This window comes from Alligator sinensis, unplaced genomic scaffold (assembly GCF_000455745.1).
Source record: "Alligator sinensis unplaced genomic scaffold, ASM45574v1 scaffold445_2, whole genome shotgun sequence".
NCBI lineage: Eukaryota > Metazoa > Chordata > Crocodylia > Alligatoridae > Alligator > Alligator sinensis.
Window position 1 is genome coordinate 2,521,811 of NW_005842081.1, and position 6,901 is coordinate 2,528,711.

General features: G+C 45.4%; 1 protein-coding gene across 1 annotated transcript in view; it reads right to left on the reverse strand.

Moving 5' to 3' along the window:
• The window catches only part of LOC102375056 (DNA polymerase nu-like), an 89,188-nt gene that overhangs the window by 60,493 nt on the left and 21,794 nt on the right, over positions 1-6,901 (reverse strand). The window lies entirely within an intron of this gene.

Sequence of the window (6,901 nt, forward strand, 5' to 3'; positions counted from 1 at the left end):
AACCTGTAAGAGAACATATGTTCAGTGCACATAAACCAGTTTGAGAGTGGCTGAGACCGGTTTGAAATAAACCTAGTTGAATGAAGTACCAGACTTCGCTGATTTGGCTCAAACTGGTTTATGCAATGTCTGTCCCAGACCCCTTGCTGGTTTAAGTTAAATCCGAGTACCCCAGCACTCCAGCATGCTCTCTGGGTTGGGTGGGGCTCTATGCTCCACAGCAGGGCTGGCCCCTCCCATCTGCTCCCTGGCTGCAGCTCCGGCAGTGTCTGCCGGCATCTGCCTGGCTTCTGCTCCCCCCCTCCCCTCCCCACTCTCTGCTAAGCAGGCATTCCCCTGTCCCTCACAGACACCTCTCAGCATTAGCTAGCAGACCACATGCTGTCTACCTCCGAGCTGTGGCAGACAGGACCAAAGGCAGACTCAACAGATAGCTGGTCATGTCCCTCTGTTGTTTTCTTAATGGGCTGATAAACACTGAGTTAGGGGTGATAAACATTCCCTGCTGGGCTGGTCAGAAGTGGGGGTACCCCTCCCTAATCAGAGCATCCTGCCAGGGCCGGGCCACACCCCCCTCAGCTCAGCTCTGTGGAAAGGAAGGGAGGGCTGCTCTAGCACCCCCCAGCTTCTGGTCTGAGCCACTGCATGTCTGGGATGCCCGTCTGGTTACAAAACTGATTTAGCCTTTGCAGGTTAGACTAACCTGCAAAGACTGAATCAATTCAGGCTCAGGTTTTTGGAATCTCTGCCCTTAGCCAAAGAGAACAACCCCTGATACCTCCTGAAAGGGTGGCTTAGGCACCCCAAGTCCAGGAGATGTGCTGAGCTCAGAATCTCCATCTGACATAGGTGCCTCTGTAGTCTAGAGAAAGGCACCTAAACCCTTGAAAAAGGCTGGATTTAAACACGCACCCCTCTCTTCAGTGTTTGCTATTGGCCAGCCTTAGCAGTTTCCTATTACGTATACAAGCTGTTATGAACCCTATTCTGAGATGCCTAACTTTGCCCATGAATTGTAGAAGTAACACAGGCATTTAGGTCTAGACTTCAATTGCAACATTCAACTATCCCTGAAAGTTACTTTTCTTTCCTTTTTCAAGGTGTGAAATGGAGTTATTACAAAAGATTAGAAGTTGGTTTAATTCCAATGTCCTGTCTTTCTCACTAGCCTAATATTAGTTGCTTGGGCAGGGCAAGGTACAAGACATTTTGCAGTTGGGAGTTGTGGAGTAGCTCATTCTCAGTGAAAATGTCTTCCAAATTCCAAGGCTTATTCATGAAACAAAGGTTTTCAAACCTGTAGGATTTTTTTGAAGCAATACTATTTTCACAATAATGGTATAAGAGATATTTATGACTAAGCACCCAGAAAGCATTTTTGACTTGCTTTATGAGAGGAATCAGAGTGTTATAGCCTAAACAAACAATTTGGAAAGATTATGCTGGGATATTATTTAAAACAGCTGAATGAATAGCCAGTAAGAAAAACTTATTAAGAAATAATTATATGAAAGCCAATTACAACCACATAGAATTGGCACACTGTGTATTCCTCACAGTATTTGTGACATTAAGTTAGGTAGCTTTTTTAATAGTAGTGGTTATATCAAGATATCTGAGATACAAGCTGCTAGATGAAATCATCATTGTATATTTTATCACAGTAACAGTCTGGCAGTATTTTATTACAAATGAATGACAAATAATCATGGTCTTTAAAAATTCTTACAGCTAAAATTATGAAAGTAAAAGCTCATTATATACAAGTCATTTTCTCAACCTTCTAAAATATATTTCAGAATACTAGAGCTGGGTGAAGGTTTGTGTTGGAACAGCTGCCAGGCAGAAAATGTTGATTCAGTAAATATGCAGGATTTCACAAAAACATTAAAATTACCAATTTTTTTTTAAAAAGTATTAACACTTTCCATTTTAATTAGAGCAAAATATTTCATTTTAATCAAGTTGAAGTACTTTGTTTTGACTCTCATCTTTATTTTCACTATATCTATTACATTATATTAATCATGCTAGATTTTCTTACAAATATCAAAACAAAGCAATACAACTTTAATAGAATAAAAATGGTCAAGAACGCTGTTTATACATTTCCAAAAACATGTTTTGGAAATTACTTTTAATAGAACATTTCAAAACTTAATATTGTGTTTCAACTGCAGTGAAACAAAAGTTTGAAATGTTGAAAATTTCTGATGAATGGAAATCTGGGGTTTCATCCAGCACTACAGAATTATTTTTTAGTTGGTTATCTGAAACATAGGCTATTGACAGACATTCATTAAAGGCGATATATGTGCATGGCAGGACACGCGATTGTTGGGATTGGGGATCAGACCCCAATGGTGTTCTACTTGCCAGATCATGATCCTGGACTCTGTGCCAGTGTGCCTTAAAATGGACATGAGGCAGATGATCAGCAGCACTGGGACCACACTGGGGTTCAAGCTCATGAGGTCCTGGAGCCAGCCGATGATCAGCTGACTGTCAGGTGGCAGGGACTTGAGCCATTTGAGCCACAGTGCAGTCCCAGAGCCAGCCAATCATCAGCTGCATCATATTCATTTTAAGGCTCAATAGAAATCAGTCATAAAATTATTATACATATTTAGTTTACTTTTGTGGCCAAGTTTTGTGTTTTGTTGCACCATTAACTGCCATCTAGTACTTCACTACTTTGAGTATTTGAAAACAAGGCATTAAAATAAAAACAACTTTGGGAGGAAAAAACCCACTGCTCCTAGCTAGAAGAAAATTTAAGCAGCTTTTATGAAAAAAGGCCACAGCATCCTATTTGAAAAAGCATTTTTGGTTTACCTGATAGGATTCATAGTTCTGCTCTAACATTACGCAGACCATTAAACAGCATCTTCAAGGAAAACTTAAAGATACCAAGACCCAGCTGCAATAAAGGACTAACGCTACGTTTCCCTCTGGTAAATTTATTGTCTTCAGTAGCAATGCCCTGAAACACTTTGCTGCTGGAGATGTGTTGCCTTCTAACCAGGGATGTCTCCCCTTGATGCTTGAAGCAGGCTTTATTAGCTTTAATGATTAATTGTGCCAATTAGGACACCTCCAAGATGATTAGTTAACCTATGTGGATGCAGTTACACTGCTTCCAGTTCAGGAGGAAACCAACACAATGAAGTGTTGAGGGTGCTGCTACCAAAGACAGTATGCTTACTATGCTATTATAGCCTTAGACATATTTCCCCAGAATGAAATCTAAAACTCTGTGCTAGGACCTAGTTTCTATATTGGGGCGGGCAATTATTTGGGCCCAAGGCCCACATGGAGAGTTTTAATGAGATGTTGCGGGCCAGCTGGACAGCATTCCTTGCCTCCCCCCAAAATACAACAACTCACCAAAACTCCTTATGGGGCTACGGGCAGGTGGGGAGCAGTGTTCAGGAGTGGGAGGGCACAGGTAAGTCTGGGATCACAGAGATGTATCACAAAGCGGTGACAGCTGGGGCCGGGGGCCGGGCTCATTCCCTACATGTCCCTGCCCTCAGGGGAAGTGTGGGCTGTGTGTGTAGAGGGGCATGGGGGGGCACATACAGCAGATCTCACCAGGGCAGTGCAGTCTACATTGCCCTTGTGGCACTCTACATGGGGCCAAGCCCCACCTGCTTGTACTACAGCCTGCACCGCACTTACACTTGCTCCCGCAAGCCTGCCTCAGCCTGGCTAGGTGCTGGTCTGCTCTCCCTGCCTCCAGCAGCAGCTCCTGCTCCTGGTCTTGCCCCTGCCAAGCCATGCAAGCAGGCAGCTTCAGCTGGGTGGCTCCTGCCCCAGCACGCAGGACTCTGGGCTCCAGCTCCTGAGAAGGCGGTTGGGAACTGAAGCTGGAACCCTGAGTGCTGGGGCAGGAGCCACCCAGCTGAAGCTGCCCGCCCGACCACCTGGAATGGCGTGGCAGAGGCAGGAGCAGCTGTTCCCAGTGTGGCTGCAGCTGTCCAGGTACTGCTCCGCACTGCCTGCCTGCAGCAGTGGCTCCTCCTCCTGCCGGGCATGTGGGCAGCTCCTGCCCCAGAGCATGGGACTCCAGCTCCAACTCCTGGCTGCTTTCCACTGAGAGGTGGCCAGGAACTGAAGCCAGAGCCCCACGTGCCAGGGCAGGAGCTGAAGCTGCTCAACCAGAGAGAGTAGTGCAGCATGGCAAGGGCAAGATCAGGAGCAGGAGCTGCCCCTGCAGATGTGGTGGGGGGACACGGTAGCACCCAGCTGGAGCCACACTGGAAACAGGCAACTAGAAGAGGCACGTGCTAGCTGAGGCCAGGCCGTGGGCTCTGGCAGGAGCCCAACCAGGCTGCCCCAGTGTGAGTGGGTGGGGCTTGGCCCCATGCACAGTGCCACAGGGACAGCCATGGGCTGGATTCAGCCACCTAGTGGGCCGGATCTGGCCTGCGGGCGGTATTTTGCCCACCCCTGTTCTATACTCTGTAAATCGGGAAGTTAGGTCTCAATGGGATACATAATAACTAGCACAATGAACAGGGAGCTGCCTAGAGCTAACTAATAAGAAACACTAAAGATCTCATCCTATATAAGAGTGTGGCATCTCACTTGGAACTATAGGAAGTTGCTGTTGTCCACTTGGGATTCACAGTTTAGAACTGACTCCTGAAGGTATTTGCAGCAGCTCTTTCAAAGGAATTATCAGGACTTACTCCTTTTCTACAAAATGACTGTTGTGGTGTTACTGGTGCACCTGGACATAACAGACTATTTGTTAACATGCTTACTCATGAAGTTAGAGCCCTGGGTTCACTTCCCTCCTCAGTCTGAAGGGGATTCAAATTAACGTCATCCTATCTCCCAGGAATGAGCCATCACCGCCAGATTATGAGAGACTGAACAGGGACTACTCCTCCTATTCAGGCATTGCCACTGTTCAGAAGAGAATTCAAGGCATGCTGGACCAAAGAGAGAGGGCAAGAGAATGTGGTGACTAACTCTGTAGTTAGGACACGCGGCTGGAGAGGAGAGTCCTGGGCTCCAGTGACTGCTTCATTAACTTACATTCAACAGTCATTAAATAAAATGCATAAACAGTTCTTGGAGCAGGAAATGGAATGCAGGGGCTCTCTCCTTCTAGCTGAGTGACCTAACCAGTCAGCTGTAGACTGGATATTTCTGAGCATGCTCAGCAGCACAACTTTAAGAATGCAGAGAACTTTAAAGTCAAATAGTGAAGTGCTTAGTGAGTTTAGGCAGCTCCAGGCTTAGGCACCAACTGACTGGGAAGAGGGGAGGGGTTGGATCACAATTTAGATTTGGGCATCTCAAGTCAGCTTAAGTCCTCCATTCAGCACTTACATCCCTTATTGAATCTAGCCCCAAGTTACTTCAAAGAAAATATGTGAACTTAGACTGATGGATATCAACGCACCTCATGTTGATTTTTAATTTCAATCTTGTTTGGCAAGGCTGTAAAACTGTATCATGAAAATAACATCTTCTCTACCCTCAGGCTTTGCAAATTTCTTCTCCAACATTCCATACAAAGGAGTGGTATGAGTGGTATTTCAACAGAAAGAATAAATGATACCTAACTATTTAGGGACCTGGAATTGTGATTTTCAAATAAGAGAAATCAATTAAACCAAAGTTAGATCAGTTTAGTAACAAAGTCACAGAAGCACTGTTTTCTGGGTCACAAGCTACCAAAGAAATAGACAGTTTCTTTGAGAAACTGAGAGAGTTGAAAAAAGGGGCCAGACCAGGACAGGAATACATCTGAAGCACTGAACCAACTGCCACTCATTAAATTTGCTACCTGTAAGCTATAGGAAGCACTCAACGGCTTAATGGCAATACGGTATAGAATTTGCTTTTGTTTGCTTGACCAAAATTTGGGTAAGAGAAGAAGAGGCAAAGGAAATGAGCAAGTGAGAGAATATCAGGGGTGAGCAAGACATGTTAAAAGAAGTTAAGAGTATATTTAGCCATCTTACACCATTTAAGTCTGGTTGAGGACAAAATACCACTTAAGCCAGTCAGTGAAAATTGAAACAAAGGCATCAGGGGGTGAGTGACAGGCCGGGGGGTGGGGGTGGGGGGGGTGTTGTAGCAGCACAGGTAAAAGTGGAAAGGTACCTGGAGGGTCAGATGTCCGGCAGGTTGTAGTGTGTCAGAATTCCAGTGTCTATTGAGTTCAAGAGTTTCTGTACCTAGGAGGTTGATGAAGTGCAGTTCATAGGCTCATCTGTGAAAAGTGGTTTGTAAATTCAAACAAGCACTGACCCTTCCTTGCCTCATCACCAGAAGGCAATTTCCTACAGCCCAAAACACACTGAATGGATCCAGGCCATGCCATGACAAGACGTGCAAAACCTGCCAACAATATCTCTAGTATGGAGCTATCTTCTCAATGCAATGCATATCTCCATTTGGTGCCCTGATGGAAAATATGTGGACACACCAAGCAACAACTGCGCACCAGAATGAGCATTCACCAAAAATCTATCAAAGACAAGAACAGAACACCGCCTGTCTCCAATCTCTCAGGCCTGATCCTCAAAAGGAATTTACAGACCACTTTTGACAGACGAGCCTATGAACTGCACTTCATCAATCTCCTAGGTACAGAAACTCAGGGACTCAATATAGACAGTGGAATGCAGTGGACACACTACAACCTGCCGGACATCTGACTCCCCAGGTAACTCTCCACTTTTACCTTCCCCCAACCACCCCAGCCTGTCCCTCATCCCCTGATGCCTCCATTTCCATTTTCACTGACTGGCTTTCTTGCCTGAATTGCATGCCAGCCTCTGGCTTCTTTACTATTCCTTCCATCCAGGAACAGCATGCACACACACACACACACACACACACACACACACACACACACACACACACACACACACACACA